The sequence below is a fragment of the Muntiacus reevesi genome, chromosome 4, assembly GCF_963930625.1.
Source record: "Muntiacus reevesi chromosome 4, mMunRee1.1, whole genome shotgun sequence".
Classification (NCBI taxonomy): domain Eukaryota; kingdom Metazoa; phylum Chordata; class Mammalia; order Artiodactyla; family Cervidae; genus Muntiacus; species Muntiacus reevesi.
In genome coordinates this window covers 126,133,674-126,154,331 of record NC_089252.1, presented here as the reverse complement: position 1 = coordinate 126,154,331, position 20,658 = coordinate 126,133,674, and positions in this window count along the sequence as shown.

The following is a 20,658-nucleotide window of genomic DNA, read 5'->3' as shown; positions in this document are numbered from 1 at the left end:
TGTGTTAATTTTCTTAGGGTTTTCTTTTGGATTGATGATAACTTTCTGGAACTAGATAGTGGAAATAATTGAGTAACATTATGAAAGTGCAGAATGCCACTGAACTGTACACTTTAAAATGGTTAAGATAGTGAATTTTATATATTTATATTATGTTATATGTATGTTTTGTCACATTTTTAAAATCAGTGAAAAAAATACAGATGATCCCATGTGCCCAGAGGAAGAGAAGGGGACAAGAGAATTACACTATGTTTTACGAGTTAAGAATCAGTTTTGTTAAGAATTAAATCAGTTAAGAATCAAATCAGTTTTGATTTATGTGTGCAAGTATGGCTAAGAGGGATCAAGGAAATAGTTTTGGATGCATTCTAATTGAATATCTATGGGGTGCTGGCCTGAAGTTTTTTCTTTAAGGTAGCTGCTTTGCTGTTTAGCATCTATACAGGAAGTTTACTAATCCATTTTTATACTGAATCTAACTTTTTTGACCCCGAAGTTAACTGTGACACATTTTCGGGAATCTCAGTAGAGATGCTCCTCTTCAATAAAGTATGCCCTCTCTCTCCACAATATTAAACAAATTAAGTCTGAGGAGGAATGCTGAGGTCTTTTTATTCTGTTTTTTGTTTTACATTACAACTTTATTTCTTTAGCTTCCCCATATAATTCTTTACTCACAGAGTTCTCTAAATTTTCTAATTTTCTTTCACAATTGTGGTGTCCAGCAGCGTGCAAGCTCTGACTGCAGTTAAATAGCTCCTAAATCCAAGTCACTTTAGCACATTTACTTCTGGGCTATTTTAAAGTTATTTAAACTTAATTACACATCTTCTGGATTTGTAGGGTCTAGCTTTACAGGACTATATAGATGTGGTATTTTGTATTTGATGAGATTCAGGTAAAGATGGAGCAACATACATATGCCAATGTCTCTGTGTAACTATAGGTTCATTTTTAAAGCATGACAGTTATGTCTTTTCTAGTCTTTTAAAATGCATATGAATGTTTGTACTGAAGATATTTCATTGCTCTAAATACATACCAATGTAGGAGTTTACATCTCTTGCTTTCATTCCAATGGGTTGTACAAAGTTTTCCAATTCAAAACTACTATAAAAGCATTTGCTAGGGTAAGATTTTCAGGCATATTCTTTAACAAGTTCTCCCTTTTTGTGTACAGATAAAAATTTCTACTGTTAAAAATATTGATAACCTTTCTCATTTCTTTACTACACATTTCACATAAATGCATTTCCTATATGTTTCAGAATTCTAAATGATGTAAATGATTTGGTTAACTTGCATTTCCACCTCATTTCATAGAATATAAAATTCCCTGTGATTATGAAACTATGCACTTTATATTTAGCCTCTCCAATAAACAGATTCAGTATTTAATCATCTAAGAGCAATAGAGAAATTACAATTTAGTGAGCATCATTAAGTGATGATACTATGCACATTTAATACTTTATTTCACTTAATAAAATGTCGGTATAACCTAAAGTGGAAGATATTGATATTATAAATTAGTTAAGACTTATTTTTTTCATTTTTCAAGAATAATTTTATTGAAATATAGTTGATTTACAATGTGTTTAATTTCTGCTGTATAGCAAAGTGACTGAGTTATACATACATTTTCTTTTTCCATATTCTTTTCCATTATGGTTTATCACAAGATATTGAATATAGTTCCCTGTGCTATTCAGTAGGACCTAGTTGTTTATCTATCCCACATATAGTAGCTTATCTGCCAATCCCAAACTCTCAGTCCTTCCCTTCCCTCTCTGGCCTCACCCTTGGCAACCACAAGGGTGGTTGTCTGTGTCTGTGAGCCAGTTTCTGCTTTGTAGATAAGTTCATTTGTGTTGTATTTAAAATTCCACATAGAAGTGATATCATATGGTATTTGTCTTTCTCTTTCTGAATTACTTTGCTTAATATGATAAGCATTAGGTCCATCTTTAGGTTCATCCATGTTGCTACAAATGGCATTATTAGAATAATAAAGCCATGATCCTTGAATAGGTACTTTTATTTGAATTTGGAAAATTTCACTTATAATGCAAAATTTATGTAATTTATATATTGGTAAAATCTAAAGTATTCCAATAAAAACCCCTTGAAACACATGTTAGTCTGTTTATAAATTTTTAAAAAAGACATACACGTTAAGTTGCAACACAACATGAGGAAAGAAGCAGGGTTAAAAGGTAAAAATTAAAAAAAACATTTTCAGGAAGAGTAGCAATAGGCAGAAATATTTTAGTCAAATATAAATAATGTAATTTTAGGTTTTAAAGTGATATGACACTCTAGACATTTCAATAAAAGATTAAATGGGTGTTGTACAGGAAAATAATAATTCTATACAGCAACTGGAAGAATAGTTAATTTGTCTCATATACTAACAGCATTGTGATTTTCTCTAAAATAGCTTAATCAATGATGTTTAGACAGCTTTTATTATTTAGAAATTATATAAATAATCAAACAAAATGATGCCTCATGAAATCAGGAGTCCCCTCCCTCCACCCCCATGTTTAAGAGAAGGAATTCACTTGTAGATAATGGAGAATATTCCTCTGGGATAGAGCTCCAAGGAACTAAAATTAAGAATGTCAACAAAGTTTTTAAGCAACATCAACAAAAATGAGAGAATAAATTTCATGGTTATAATTCTGAACTCCACTACTGTCAGTTTTGTTATTGAGTTTAATAATTCAAGAAGTTAGTTAGAAAAAAATTCACAGTGGAGAAGTAATAATTATCTAAAATTATCTGGAATTAAAAATAAGTGAGGCATTAAATGAAATGTTAATTCTATAAGAGATCTGAGATCATATCAAGTGTCTTTTCAACCAGAAGATAAAACTAGAAATCAATTACGAGAAGAAAACTGGAAAAATTAAAAAAAAAAATATGTGAGATTAAACAACATACTCCTGAAGAACCAGTGAGTCAAAGAAGATATTAAATAGGAAATTAATAAAAAATCTTGATACAAATGAAAATGGAAAGACAACAACCAAAACTTATGGGATACAACAAAAGCAGTTCTTAGAGGAAAGCTCATAGCAAAAAAAAAAAAAAAAAAAGCATACTTGAAGAAACAAGAAAGATCTCATAAAAATGACCTAACTTTTACACTTCGAGGAACTAGAAGAAGAACAGACTAAGCTCAAAGTTAGTAGCAGGAAGAAAATAATAGAAATGATAGTGGAAATAGAGACTAAAAAGGCAATGAAATAAGAGCTGTTTTTTTTCTTTTAAAGAAATAAACATGAACAAACCTTTAGCTAGACTCACCAAGAAGGAAAAGAGAGAAAAGACTTAAATAGAATTCAGAAATAAAAGAGGAGCTGTTACAACTGATGCCACAGAAATACCAGACTACTATAAACAATAAAATGCTAAAAATTTGAAGTACTTTAACTTTCCTGTGCAAGTATAAGGGAATGTCATCTGTTGTTTAAAATAAGAATCCCAGCACTTTTTGTGTTTGTTCATAGTTTTCCTTTTATTCAAAATAGATATAATAAAAAGTTTTTAAGTAGAAAATTTCTGAATTACTAAAATTCTTTCAAATGAGTAATCTTTGACTTTACACGCAATGCACTCTAAGAAAATAATTACATATATGTATAAGGATACACATAAAAGAATTTTCATCACAGACATTCTTTTCAATAGTAAAAAATTTGAAGTGCTATGAAAACCTATCAAAATAGAGTTGGTTAAGTAGACTGTGGTATGTGTGCACATGACAAACTGCACAGTAATATTTAAAATACAATTATAAGACCTTATGGCATATGATGTTACCTAAAATAGTACATATTACTGCTTACCAAAGCTATGTGAGAAAGGTGGTTACTATTATTTTCCAACACAGACATGAATTTCAAGAGTTGTGCAATTTGTCTTGTGTTCTATAATAACTTAGTGGCAGCTAAGGATCTGAAAACTAGGACATTTGAATTTAGGGACAGTGACTTGATCACTAGGCTACTGAATTCTCCCTACGTTTATTGACAGGAAATATATCCTTAATATAGTCCTTAATTATTATTATTATATAATATAATATATAATATATAATTATATATATATATTATATATATATATATATTATATATTATTATATATTATAATATATAATTATATATAATATATATAATTATATATATTATATATAATTATATATATTATATATATTATTAATAATTATATTATATAATAATTATATTATATAATATATTATTATATATTATATATATATTATATTATATTATATAATATATAATATATTATTATATAATATATATATTATATTATATTATATTATATTTTATATATATATATATTATATATATATTATATTATATTATTATATATATATATATATAATATATATATATATTATATATATATTATTATATATATTATATATATATTATATTATATTATATATAATATATTATATTATATTATATTATTGTATGTATATTATATATATTATAATAATTATATATTATATATATTATATATAATTATATATTATATAAAATTAATTATATATTAGACATATAATTATATATAGTATAAATATAATAAATATATTATAATATGTAATATATAATATAATGTAATATATAATATAATTATTATAATAATTATTATTATAGTGCCAATTATTCAGGATAAAAATTGGAAAAATGAAATATATAGCTACATCTTAAAATACTTCCGGTAGCTATACCTGAGAGCAAGGATTTATAGTAATTCCAATTTATTATATTTTTTCTTTCATCTTTTTCTAATTTTCTATAATATTTGTATTTAATTAGAAAATATAAGATTCATGCACATAAAATACTCTTCATGTATTGGTAAATAATGAATATATGAGGAAAAATAAGAGAAAGAAAAACACACTCATTCGTATAAATATATCTGAACAGTTATTAACTGAAATTTTAATAGGTTTTATATTTAAATGCTAGGTTACAGGACAAATTTCTTATGTTTTATGTAGATTTTATTTTCTCTTTAGTGACAGTGTTACATAAATGATAAAAGTACAAAGAAAATTTAAAATAAAAATATGACACGATTTGCTTTACTTGTACTGAGTACCCAGTGTTTATAGATTATGATAGTGGCAGGTTGGAAACACGACTATGAGCCTTTCTATCCCTACACAATGTAGACTACTTAAGTAGTACACAGATGATTTAAGGATGATATAATCAGTGTTCTCAGAGTAAGCAATTTTCATTCGCTTACCACAGCTGCCTAAAGAACAACTCTCAACCACCTGCAAACTTTCTTTAAAGTGCGTCCTAGTACCATACTGTCTTGATGACTGTGGCTTTGTAGTAGAGTCTGAAGTCAGGCAGGTTGATTCCTCCAGTTCCATTCTTCTTTCTCAAGATTACTTTGGCTATTCGAGGTTTTTTGTATTTCCATACAAATTGTGAAATTATTTGTTCTAATTCTGTGAAAAATACCGTTGGTAGCTTGATAGGGATTGCATTGAATCTATAGATTGCTTTGGGTAGAATAGCCATTTTGACATTATACAGAGTGAAGTAAGTCAGAAAGATAAAGAACATTACAGTATACTAACACATATATACGGAATTTAGATAGATGGTGGCGATAACCCTATATGCAAAACAGAAAAAGAGACACAGAAATACAGAACAGACTTTTGAACTCTGGGGGAGAACGTGAGGGTGGGATGTTTTGAAAGAACAGCATGTATATTATCTATGGTGAAACGGACCACCAGCCCAGGTGGGATACATGAGTCAGGTGCTCGGGCCTGGTGCACTGGGAGGACCCTGAGGAGTCGGGTGGGGAGGGAGGTGGGAGGGGGGATCGGGATGGGGAATACATGTAACTATATGGCAGATTCATGTCAATGTATGACAAAACCCACTGAAATGTTGTAAAGTGATTGGCCTCCAACTAATAAAATAATATTAAAAAAAAAAAAAATAAAAATAAAGTGCGTCCTAGGAGAATCTCAGCATGCAACTTAGCAGCTTTCTCTTTAAATGTGTCTTCATAAAGCAAAGAGAAATAGTCACTCATGGGACTTGAAACTTTAAGAATCCATATAAGGGAAGAAACACTGTTTCATGCTAAACTAAGCTCAAAATTTGTCTTTGTGAGTAATCTGAATACATGACCCTAAGAAATGAATTTTATAAACATGGATAGATGGCATGTATATTATTCTTTTAATCCCAAATCAAATCTCACATCTTCTAACTGTATTTTATTGGGAAAGATCATAGAGCTGGATAATCACAATGACACAAAATGAAAACTTTAGCTAACTTTAATCTAGCTAGATTAGCTAGATAATTAGTTTATCTTTAAAAAATCTTGTTAAATCTGGTTTAGTCCATGTTCCCTTTTTCACTTTTCTTACTAACACTAAAGAAATATATTAATAATTCATTTTGAGTTATTTCTTAGAGGACCAGAATCAATGACTGAGAACTATTACTACACAAAGTCAAAAATGTCACTGAGAGTGATTGTGATTTCACGATATTCCTTATTATCATGTTTATTAAAGCACCCATTAAAAGTCCATCATGCTAATTTAACAGGGAAAATCTAATAGATTGCTACTGGATAACTTCCACTAAATTAATGCAGGAGAACAGTAACCAGAGCCTTAGCTGTTGTCATTAGATAAAACTGTAAAATAAAATAAATAAAAATATGAAATAAAAACTGTAATGACATTAATTATAAGCAGAAATCAATGACACTATTAATGAGTGAGATTAAACCTGTAAGACAAAATTTAGTAAAACTTTTGGTTCTCATTTTTTCCTTATAATTCATGGCTATTTTGTTCTCAGTGTTAGTTAATGCATTTTACTCATTATATTGTAATTTGGACTTGTATACACTAATTTGAAGTGCTATAGGTGTAAGTCATTCCTGTTTCCTTCCTTCTGAATGTGTTCATAAGATATCATATTTCCTCCTTATTCCTCTGCTGGCAGACTCTTTTGTAGGGGTGGCTGGCCTAATGCAAAACTTCCTAGTTGGTAAATTAGTCTATTTCTGTGAGTTCAGTGAGCAAAACAATTTTGATTCTTCCATTATGTCCTTCCTTTTAACTTCTGTCAGCATTAAAGGAGATACTTTGATTCTTCTTCTACTGGCCTTTTATCTTGCTTCCCAATTCATCTAGGATCAAAGCAGTGAAGGAAGACACTGTTTGGCTTCATCAAGGAACCTAACCTAGAACATTTTATGTATTGGGTGTGTCATTAGCCATTTTATCTTCATCTTTCCTATGGTGACCATTTCACATTTGGGAAAAAGATGATTACAAATCAGGAGAAACTCAATTATTTTTTTTAGTGAGTATACGATTCAATGAATTAACCAATAGCATAAAGGCAATATATTGTATATAATTGCCTATTATCAATCCATAGCATTTATTAAGTGCTTGGTATTCTATGGAGGATTAGCATAAAAACAAAGACTTAAGTGACATCAACAAGAAGGCAGAATAGGAACCCCTGGACTTCCTCATCACTGGCATACAAATGCAACAGCAATACACAGGAAATTCCCTTTGTGAGAAATCCAAAAACTAGTTCAGGGGCTCCTGCAGTCTGGACAAGTACAAAGCCAGTTACATCAAAACTGGCAGTAAAGTTGGAGAAATCCTCTTGCCATCATCCTTTCTCTGAAACTGTGCCATAAAATTGAGGGGAAACCCCCAACTTCCAGCTTACTCATAAGGAGAGAAAGAATTGGACAACACATATGGTATCCCAACTTTTTTGGGTGCTTCCCAAGGGACTGGATTTTACCTCACCTATCTCTGAACGCTGAGATGATCAACATATGCTAGACCCCTGGGACCACGGAAAACAAAGGCAGGGATTTAAACTAAAATTCATGCACTCAGCGCAGCTACTCAAGCTTAGCACAAAACATGTTGGGGGCAGGAGCTGCCACCCCACCTCCTAGATTCTCCCTAGGAAAGAAAGATTTGGATCATACCTTCAGCTTTACAAACTCTCCAGTTACTACCAAAGGAATTGACTTCCAACTCTTCTGTTTAAGGGCACCTAGGAACAAAAATGGTTGTTTGGACTAAGAATGTTTTAAAGGACAATGGAAGCTCTAGCTGGCTTGACTAGTCAATATCATCTTTTGCAGAAGGCCAATGTTAAAGACAGAGAGCTGGATTTTTTTTTTTTTTTTTTTTCTGTATAGCTAACACCACAATAAGTTAAAGGAAATGAAGAAATATGGAGCTAAGTTGAAAAACAGTGCAAGGTAACATTTACCAAACCAGCCTTAATGAAGTGAAGATATATGAATTATCTGATAGTACAATAATGCATGGGTAAATGGAGGATTTCAACAAAGACATACATTTATAAAAATAACCAAATATTACATATGGAGTTTAACAATACAATAACTGAACTGGAAATCTCAACAGAGGAGTTCAACAACAAACTAGGGCAAGCAGAAGAAAGAATTAGCAACTTGAAGACAGGTCATTTCAAATTATCCAGTCGGAGGAGGAGAAAACAAAGAGAGTGAAGAATGCTTTTATGGGATTCCAAAAAGATGATCAATATACACTATATTATGCAAGTCCCAGAAGAAGAATATAGACAGCAAACAGAAAACAATAAACAAAACAGCAATATTAAATCAACTTACTTCCCTATTATTAATTTCTTTAAATATAAATAAACTAAACTCTTTATAAAGTGGCTGAGTGGATTAAGGAAACAAAAATAAAACAGAAAAAAGCAAGATCCAACCATGTACTGACTACAAGAGACTCACTTTACATTTATGGACATGCATAGGCTGGGGGGAAAAAAGAATGGAAAAATATAGTCCATGCAAATAAAAACCAAAAGAGAGCAAGAGTAGCTACACTTATATCACACAAAAATAATTTTAAGTAAAAATTGTTACAAGAGATAAGTATATTAAATGACAATAAAACAGTCAACTCAACAGGAACATATAACAGTTATAATTATATATGTGTCCACATCATTAAATACAGAAAATATTTCTGAACTAAAGTAGCAAATAGGCAGCAACACAGTAAGAATAGGAGAATACCACACTTTCAGTAATGGATAAAACAACTGAACAAAGTATCAATAAAGAAAGAACAAACAACACTATAGACTAAATCAGTAATATACAAGTTAGGCCTGGGGTACAAAATGAAGTAGGGAAAAAGCTAACAGACTTTTGCCCAGAGAATGCACTGGTCACAGCAAACACCCTCTTCCAACAACACAAGAGATTAGGCTGATTATATTCTTTGCAGGTGAAGATGGAGAAGCTCTATACAGTCAACAAAAACAAGACAAGGAGCTGGCTGTGGCTCAGATCATGAACGCATTACTGCAAAATTCAGACTTAAAAAATGTAGAGAAAAGCACTAGGCCATTCAGGTATGATCTAAATCAAATCCCTTATGATTATACAGTGGAAGTGACAAATAGATTCAAAGGATTAGGTGTGATAGACAGAGTGCATGAAAAGCAATGGATGAAGGTTTATAATATTGTATAGGAGGTGGTGACCAAAATCATCCCCAAGAAAAAGATGGAACAAGGCAAAATGGTTGTCTTAGGATGCCTTACATAAAACTGAGGAAAGAAGAGACGTGAAAGGCAGGGGAGAAAAGGAAAGATATGTCCATCTGAGTGCAGAGTTCCAGAAAATAGCAAGGAGAGATAAGAAAGCCTATGTGACCATTCCAAAGAAATAAAGGAAAAGAATACAATGGGAAAGACTAGAGATCTCTTCAAGAAAATTAAGACATCAAGGGAACATTTCATGAAAAATGGGCACACACACACAAAAAAAGAAACAGTACAGACCTAACAGAAGCAGGAGACATTAAGAAGAGGGGGCAAGAATATAAAGAACTGTACAACAATGATCTTAAAGACTTGGAAAACCACGATGGTGTGGGCACTCACCTAGGGCCAGATATCCTGGTGTGCGAAGTCAAGTGGGCCTTCAATTCAGTACAGTTCAGTCACTCAGTCGTGTCTGACTCTTGGCAACCTGATGGACTGCAGCACGCCAGGCCTCCCTGTCCATCACCAACTCCCGGTGCTTACTCAAACTCATGTCCATCGAGTCGATGATGCCATCCAACCACCTCATCCTCGGTCATCCCCTTCTTCTCCCACCTTCAGTCTTGCACAACATCAGGGGCTTTTCATCAGGGGCTGATCAGAGTCAGTTCTTTGCAACAGGTGCCCAAATTATTGGAGTTTCAGCTTCCCTGGTGACTCAGATGGTAAAGCATCTGCCTACAATGTGGGAGACCTGGGTTCAATCCCAGCGTCAGGAAGATCCTCTGGAAAAGGAAATGACAACCCACTGCAGTACTCTTGCCTGGAAAATCCCATGGATGGAGGAGTCTATGTTTTCCTCTTAATGGTACTTCTGACCCATTTCTGCCCATTCTTAACATAATTCTCCTTTACTATTTCTAGGTCTCTTCTCATTTCATTACTTTCTTTTTCTTTCTCACTCACCATTGTCTGTTCTTGAATCTAATGTGTCTCCAATTTGAGGCTTGTACCTGTTCCCAAATCTTTCTTTAGGCTTTTTAAGCTCTGAAACTTCCCATCTATGTGAGATAGAAACCTATAATTCTGTATTATTAAAAAACAAAACTAAAGGAAAAAGCTGTTTCATCTCAAAATATAAAAACAAGATACACACGAAAGCATACATAAATATTGTATGAATTTTTTTCATCAAGACAACTTACCAAAATCTATTTCATTTTTCTTTTCAGTGAAAGAAAATTAAACAGACCTCAAGTACTTCAAGGTCAATATGTCATGATTTTACTAAAGCATGCAGACCAAAATTATCAGCTTGTACTATGTGACAATCTGATAAGTAAGGTTTAATCTTGTCCTCAGTTAAAAACCCCACCACTTAATTGTCCTTCATTGTTCTCCTTACACAAGCTGAAAATATGCAGATGAGTGAAATTTTCATGAAGGTAATGTTTATAGTCATTTCTGGGTTAAAGAACAAGATTTATTTCACTTTATGGGAATGTATTTCCTGACATTTGTCTTATTGCATTATTATCAAAATGCTGTAGTGCTAAATATGGGAACTTTCCCAGGAATACAGACTGTAAGTGATTATGCAAACATCTAAGCAAAGGCAATCTCCATTATGCACCCCGACTGTCAGAAATCCTTTGCAGTTTACATATTGTTGAATATAACTGGCTTCTGTCTACTGGAATTCCATAGGAAAAATTGAATTGTTTGGCAAGTATAAAAATATATAGGTATGCTGTTGCCAATAATTTTAACTCAAAGAGATGAACCTGTTTGAATCATTCCCTTGGATGTTCATTTTCTTTTATCAATAGATTATGAAAATTTTGCTGGCCAATACAAAACAAAAGTTGGATTTCAGATTCATGATCTCTAACATACCATATAAGAAAACTGGCCTGAGTAATCATATAATTCTCTGAGCTTCTATATGTCAACCATAAGTCAAATATGCTTGTTTTGCTACTGCTAATAAGGTATAAGGTTATAAATTCCTTATGCTAATTGTTGCTGGGGAGTGACGAGGATGTGACATGAAATTATTTAGGTTTTAGTTTACTGATTTTCATGCATGCACAAAATATTCACAAAGACTTGCAATAAAAAAGCTTTATGCATTGAATTTTATAATTTAATCATTATTTCATTCAGGTGTCTGTTCAAATATCTCCTCCTCCGAGTCTAAATTCAGCTTGTCTAAATAAGAACTTCCCTATTACCATTTGTACCCATATCTTGCCTTAGTGTTTTTATAGAGATATGATCCCTTTTAAAAGTGTATACAGTTATCTGTTTACTGTTCCTTTCCCAGCTGTAACATTGGTTTCACAAAGGAAGGGATTCTGCCTCCTTTAGTCCCAACTGTGTCCCCTTGCCAGAAAAGATTCTTGGTGGATGAACAAGTCATAGAACTAGCTATAATGAAAAAAGAAAGATGAAAGTAAAGTAAAAAGAGATGAAAGCAAACTAAATGAGTCACAAAAGAATGATTGTTGAATAACCTAGTCTATATATATAACTTAAATGATTAACATGATGTCTACTTTGTAGTAAAGGTTTTTTGGGTTTTTTGGGGGGGGATAACATTACATGAATAAATCAGGACCTAGAATTTTATATCCAATATAATCAACACAGTGTAAATTATACACGGGGGGAAAAAGACAGAAGAAACACTCCAAAATTTTCCTAGAACATGTTTCTGGATGAAGACATAATGGATTTTATTTCTAAATATTTTGCAATTATTATTTATCACCTGTAGTCAGAAGAAATAAGACAAAAAGGAAGCAAAAAGAAAAAATAGTGTAGAGATTGAGAATTGACTCTTAGAGACTGACAGATTAGCTAACATGCCAAAACACTGTAATATGAAGACTTTAACAACTAATAATAGTCCATGATGTTTTTTGAGTACTCATTATGTGCAGGTATCATTTGAAGTCTTTATATAAACAAAAAATTGCCTAGTTCTCCTAATTACCAAATGAGGTCAGAATTATTATTATTATTGTTATTAATACTACTACTATTATTCCTATTGTATAAATACAACCCAGAGAGGTTACACTACTTCCCAAAGTCATCCAGCTAAGAGATGGTGGGCTTGGAATTTAAAGTCAAAGTGTTAGTCTTTCAGTCATGTCTGACTCTTTGCAAACCCATGGACTGTAGCCCCACCAGGCTCCCCCGTACTTGGGATTTCCCAGGCAAGAATCCTGGGGTGGGTTACCATTTCCTTCTCCGGGGGATCTTCCCAACCCAGGGATTGAACCTGGGCCTCCCGCATTGTAGGCAGATTCTTTACCACCTGACCAACTAGGGAAGCTTATAAATTTAAAGCCTCGTCTAATTCAGGATCTTAAAAGTAAGCAAGGAAATAGTTGATTTAAAAATAAGAATAAAGGACAAAATATCATTTAAGTCTTAAATTCTTATTTAGTTTTTTTTTTTCCAAAATAAAGCAGTGTAAAATGTGTTGTTTACTACTTGAAATGGCTCATTTGGAATTTAGTCAAACATACAAAGCAATCTTGAGTATTTGGACATAAATGTGCAAGCTGCTGCTACAATGTAAATTGGTGAGCTACAAGACACATATGTTATAATTATAGTCTTCCGATAACATACCAGGCTACTGTGAATAGCAAGTGGCCTTAATAACTCAGAAATCTGTATGTAAAGAAATCTTATTGAGTCTCATCTTTTTAAATTTTTTGTTTTAACATGTACAATACTTCTATGGATTTGGGTCTAGATGGCATTTGAAAGTGGTCTGAAAACTCTTCTTTCTATTTTTAATTTATATTTAAATCTATAGTTAATATAGTTAAATGTATATATATTTAATATAAATATATATTTATATATTTAAATCTACATTTAAAAAATATAAGCCCTTTGGAATTAAATGACGGGTTTGAATCTCAAATGAACATTTTTCTATAGGATAGTATTCATGAGGTACTACACACAGAATAGATGTATGATGGAAACTTAGGTAAGAGGATTTAATATTTCTCTAATGTTCAGAATATAGGCCACTGTGGTTCCATAGAGCTAAGTAACCCAATTGTCATTTTCAAAATTTAGAATTCCAGGTATTTATGACTTATTAATTATAATAAATGGGTTAATTATATAACTATAAAAGTGATTGAAGTCACAGCTGACAGCTGAAAATGCCTTTACAAAACAATATACCCAATTCTGTTCTCAGTGAAAACAGTTCAGGAAATTTAATTTAGGATGCCAGGTGGCACAATAGGTTATACATTAACTTGTCCCTTCTGGAAAATTAAATTTGAATTTGGCTCTGGTCACAAATGAAATGAGTCATTTGGTACATGCCACTAAGGATACTCACAAAAAGCCAAAATGACATTTCATTGAAAAATCACCTGTTAAGAAAAATATCTGCAGTCACTGGGGAATTTTCAAGAAAAATAAACAAGTGCTAAGGCAAAGTGAATGGGATCTAAGGCCTATTGTAGATTGTAGCCTTGCTGGAAGTCTGGAGGAAGGATCATGCTGTGAAATTTATGAGTTTATATGCAGAGAGAAAACCTTAATTTTTAGCCTGTACTTCCTGCTTTCCCCAGTTTCTAGATCTAAGGAGATTATTTACTTATGTCCAAAGAAAATTTTCCTTTTTTCCTTGTCACAGGTTTAGTTAAATGTCATTTTGTATCAAATTATCGAGGATTACTAAGCTCACTGCAAGAAATCATCTAATTGTGATTTTGAACCATATGTTTAGATCTTCCTGTTCTTTCAGATAAGTAAACAATACAATTATGAATTGTGTTCTCTTCTTATTAGGGGACTAAGAAAATGTACAGTGGACAGACTTCAAAGATAATCTTTTTTGCATTAAGGCTTATTCTTTTCACTGTTTCATTCCTATCCATACAATAATCACACAGCAAAAAATGTGGAGAGATGATGAGATTAATAAGATAGCAATAAAATTCCCAACATAAACAATAAAAGCTCAGTCCTTTCATATTCACTATTGGAGAAATAAAGTATAAAAGTTCTAAAATCACATTACTTGATCATGTTTCAAGTACTTGTTACTGGATTCTAAAAAGACATTTTTAATTCTTTGTTTTGGGGCCTACAACTATTTCTTTCTGCTCAAAGTAATATCCAGACACATACTTAATTATCCCATGACTGTCATCAGGCCTCTTTCTGATAGTTGACACTTTCAGAGTCTGAGTGGTCCTAGGCATCTGAGCTGTCAGGCCTGAGCATGCAGGGGCAAACCAAGGGACCCTCTAGCTTACAATTTTCCCTCAGCAGGCAGATCTCAGACCATTACACCCGTCACTGAAGAGAGGTTATGATAAAAATTTATAGCATAACTAGGTTATGTTAATGACCAAAATTTATTCACAGGATCCCTGAATTTTATTCCCAACAGTACTTGGTAGATAAAGGTCCTTGTTTAGCAATCTTATGAGACAAATCTCACTCGTAAGTAGATTAAGACAATTGGGTCATGCAGCAAGATCTTAAAAAAAAAAAGCCATAGGATTTGCATATGTTAATACATCTTTCCTTAGTGCAAACATGCAAATGTATCTTTACAGAAAAAAATGCACTGACCTTCCGAGAAACAGGAACAATGGCCCTAGATTTATTAATATTCTCTATGCACACAGAAAGGAGAAATTATTGCAATTGGGATGACTGGGGAAAAAAACATAATAGCAAAACTCAATAAATATACATACATAAAAATGGATATAGTCAATTCTTCTATAGAAAAGAAGAAAAAAACTTTTAAGCATAGCTTTTGTCTTCTCTATGGCCTAACAGAAAATTAGCTCCTTGTACTCTATTTTATGTTTTTTCTTTCATTATCTTGGGAAGCCTAAAAACTAAAAATTATTGCCAGTTTTATGTGATAACATCTAGACCTATATTCTCTAGAAGGGCACAATATATACAAATAACAGGGAACTCTTGCTGAAATGTTCAAGTGTAATGGGTAAAATTATTGGTATTATTATTTTGCTTGATTATTTTCAGATTTGTAAAATCTGACAAGAATACTTTGCAATTGTGAAAACAAAGACAGAATTGGCAATATGTATTGACGCACCGGCTCACTTCTAAGAGATAGGTACTGATTTGGGTCACTGTAAACAAAATTTTCTTAGGCTTCTGCATGATCATGTATTTCTATCTTAGTCTGGAGACAAATACCACTTTTCAATGATAGGTATAAAACCTTTCGATTTACTATCTATTTTTCAAATAACAAATTGGAAAGCAAGTGGCAGTTTTATTAAATGTTAAATCCAGTCTCACTTTATCAGAACTTCTTTTGTTACCTTTAAAATAGAGTTCCAAACATAACCAGAATCTGTGAAAACACTTTAAAACCAATGGGGAATAGAAAATTGGGTCTGTGGAACTTTCAGAATACATTTCCTTAGCCATACCATTATAGAAACTGTTTATCAGGATTGGAAAGACTATATTAGACCTGAGTTGGGATTTATTTAAGGTTAGCATTGTAATGAGAACACAATATCACTACATTGTATTTTCTAATATTTACAATTCTCAGATTTATGACTCAATTAATGAGAAAATTCTATCAATATCTTTATTTTTAATGACTTTGTTTCAACAGACTTCTAATTTGTAAAATACACTTCTAATTGTATGTTTTTAAAGGTTATTTGGGCTTATTATAGCACAATTGGATCACATAATTCATCAATTTAAAGTCCTTCAATGAATACTTATGGCTTTTAGGGTAAAAAACCATGTGTGCATACACTTATTTCTTTTAGGGTTCTTAGTTATAAGTACCAAAACCACTCTATTTTAAGAAAGAAAAGATTTTTCTGTTGGCGTGCCCATGCTAATAATGGATAGCTAATGGAGAGACTTGGAAGACACACAGGTATAAGGGAAGGCTAGTACCATATGTTCTGTCGTGTCTGACTCTGCAACCCCACGGTCTGTAGCCTGCCGAGCTCCTCTGTCCATGGGATTCTCCAGGAATCCCACTGGAGTGGGTCACCCTATCTTCCTCCAGGGGATCTTCTGGACCCAGGGATCGAAACTGTCTCCTTTACCACAGGTGGATTCTTCACCCCTGAGCCACTGCCCATATTTGGCAGAGTTTCGAATACAAGTTCCAAAATGAGTTAATATTTGTAAAATACTTGTTAATATTTGTAAAATACTTAGAACTGAACAGGATGCACAGGAAGATCTATATGTATATTTGCTAAATAAAATAAATAGCCAGGTATTTTTGTGTCTGGACACAGTCACAGCTAACTTTTAACAAATACTCATCATTTTATTGCCTTTATGTCATTCATTTCAGATATAATACCCAAGCCTGAGCTTTAGATACTTTTACATCCTTTGCTGCCATTAGGTGCCATTTCCTTCAGTCTCCATAGTGAGAAATTAAACAGGTATTATGCATGTTGGCTCCTCTTTTATCAGTAGAAGGAAAGGTTAAAGCCGATGGTACCCCATGCCATGAAATGTTCAGAAAATTACTCCCTTGGTTCTCCGATTTCCTCATTCATCTTTCTACTTATACCACATTTCAAAAAGCAATATTCCCCCTATAACATAACCAGCCTTAAAACTGCAAACATACATAACCCAGTTCCCTCTAGGAAGGCAAACAATCCAAAATCTCATCAGTGTTTTCAGAGAGCTGCAAGAGTTTCGGTGTATAAGTCCAAGATTTGTAGGTGGCACCTTTTATTTCTTCAGGTCTATTTATATCCCATCTCAATAAAAAATGATCTATAAATGCCAGTAAAAGAAAGGGAAAAAGAATGAAAAATACAAGCAAAAATACAGGCGTAAACAATCTCCTCTCTTTCTGCAGGCATGGTTCTGCAATGGGGCTACAGTTGATATCTATGGTTTTTAACTCTTTTGCCAATTCATTATTACTTTTGCCTTTAGCCAGAACTTTGACCATGTTTGTTTACTCCAACTTGGAAGGATGAACCAGGACATTCTTGTGGGATGTGAGCTTTACGGTAACGGGAATGGACTACAATAGTCTTCCATTCCCTTCTTCACAGAACAGTTGAAATTAGGGGAGTCTCTGGTTCCATTCATGCTTCAATTTACCCTCTCTCTCTCTTTATATAGGTAGATAGATAGATAATGGATATATTCTAGGCACAGCTCTAACTCTGTGGATATTTTTAGTAGACAAAACAAGACAATGATCTCTGTCCTTGAGTCATTTACATTTAAGCACAAAAGTGATATATGATTAACACTGAATATTAAGTAAATTTTATATAGCATTAGAATGTAATAAGTAGGAAAGAGATATGTAAAGAAGCAGAAAGAGGGTTGGACTTTCTGGACTGGAGAAAGTATAACCCAATTTTCCTTAAAACAGATCTGCTGCCCTTGGTAACCATATGAACTTCTCTTTGGGATTGTTCAATAAATGGCATGAAAAACCCCAAAAGCCCAGGTAGTAGTATTAGTTTTTGACTGGTGGAGATATTGGTTCAGTTCCACAAGGAAAAACAAAAAGCTCACAAGTGGATCATTGAGTTTTCTAAGGGCAAGCTCCATGTCAAACTAAATGCCAGGAGGCCTGACACTTGAGTTCTGGTTATTAGAGAAAGTGAAAGTCGCTCAACAGGGTCCAGCTCTTTGTGAACCTATGGACGATAGCCTGCCAGGCTCCTCTGTCCATGAAATTCTCCAGGCAAGAATACTGGAGTGGGTTGCCATTTCCTTCTCCAGGTTATTAGAGAAAGACAACAAAAATACAAACCATTTAGCATGTCCTCTAGTATGAGATACTGTCCAAGTCTGAAAATGATTTGACATCTTGTGCTGAAGAAATGCACTTTTAATAGAAATTTTATCAGATACTTCTCAATGATCAGTTAACAGAAAAGGCTTACGAAACATAATTTTGAAATTTACTTTTTCCACAACATGATTCCTTTACAACAATCATATCATACCAGGAGAGTGGATAAGGCATTTACCAATCCCATGAATGTTTGTGCTGGCATAACATGATGAGCAGAGAAAACAAACCTCAATTTAGAGCAGGGGTCCCCAACCTCTGGGATCTAATGCTTGATAATTTGAGATGGCCCTTTTGTAATAATAATAGAAATAAAGCACACAATAAATGGAATGTGCTTGAATCATCCCCAAACCCTCCCCTCCCCTCCCAGGTTCATGGGAAAATTGTCTCCCATGAAATGGGTGCCTGGCACCAAAATGCCAGGACCTCTGAGAGCACATGTCTCATCCACACTTCCTCCAACTGGAAGGTGTTCAGCATCATAAGCTGAATAGCAGATATCTAGTTGGCGGCACCCTTCGTGGTATGTTATTGAGTTGGGGTCTCAGGGGTGGTAGGTGTTACTGAGTCCCTTGGACTGCAAGGAGATCAAACCAGTCAATTCTAAAGGAAATCAACACTGAATATTCATTAAAAGGACTGACACTGAAGCTGAAGCTCCAATACTTTGGCCACCTGATGCGAAGAACTGAGACACTGGAAAAGACCCTGATCCTGGGGAAGACTGAGGGCAGGAGGAGAAGGGAATAACAGAGGATGAGATGGTTGGATGGCACCACCGACTCGATGGACATGAGTCTGAGCAAGCTCTGGGAGTTGGTGATGGACAATGAAGCCTAGCATGCTGCAGTCCATGGGGTCGCAGAGTTGGACATGACGGACTGAACTGAACTTATCACCTATCATTGTGCCTAGTATCCAGGAAAAATGGATGCAAACGATCTCTCTAACTGCCACACTGCTCAATCGTCAATTCACCTTCCAGCTGCCACCAGAGTAATTTCCTATAACAGAAATTATATTCGTCATCACTCCTTAGAATATTACAGGTGTCCTTAACTATCTAACTCCAGAGCTCTACCTCTGAATTCATTCTCTGTTCTTCTCTCTCTTCAGTCCACCTTCTACCAGCTTGTCAACTGTTCCCTAGGGACCTAACATAAAATCTTTCTATTATCCAAGTTTATGCCATTTGTGCTTTTCTTTATCTGGAACATCCTTGACTATTCTTACTTGAATTTGAAAGTGAAAGTTGCTCAGTTGTGTCCAACTCTTTGTGATCCCATGGACGATACAGTCCATGGAATTCTCCAGGCCAGAATACTGGAGTGGGTAGCCTTTCCCTTCTCCAGGGGATCTTCCCAATCCAGGGATCTAACCCAGGTCTCCTGCATTGCAGGTGGATTCTTTACCAGCTGAGCCACAAGGGAGGCCCAAGAATACTGGAGTGGGTAGCCTATCCCTTCTTCAGCAGATCTTCCTGACCCAGGAATTGAACCGGGGTCTCCTGATTTCAGGCAGATTCTTCACCAACTGAGCTATAACTCAGTTATAGCTAATATATATATATAACACTAATCACATTTACAGAAAATCTACTACACACTAGGCCATTAGATTATATATTAATATATCAAATACTTGCAACAATCTTTCTAGTAGTTATAAGTCCATGAAATGTAGAAGGAAATTGAAGCTCAGAGAGTTGATGTCATGTATCTCAAGTTTATACTGAGCTGCCAGATTTGACTCTAGCCCAAAGGTAATCCCTTTTCTGGACCATGTATGTTTTAGAAAACGATTCTCCTGGAAATGGTCTCTTACATATCCAAGTTCTCTCAAATTATGACACTCTCACCTATATTAAGTGATCACTCTAAATTCTCTATAGTATTGTACTTCTTTTATAAGTCTATTACATTGTATTGTAATCATATTTTCCTAAATAATATCTTATTAATCTTTGTATGTTTGGTCCATAGTAAGTTCTCAATACTCACCTAATGATTAAATGAATTAATGGAATTCACAATATCCACTCTCCAACTTAGATTCTATTTTTTGATCTATGATAATTTTTTCTAGCTTTTACACATACTTTTGGATACTAGCAAGAAAAGAGGATTTAAACTTCCCACTATCTTGCTTCATTTAAATCTTCTACATGAAATTTAT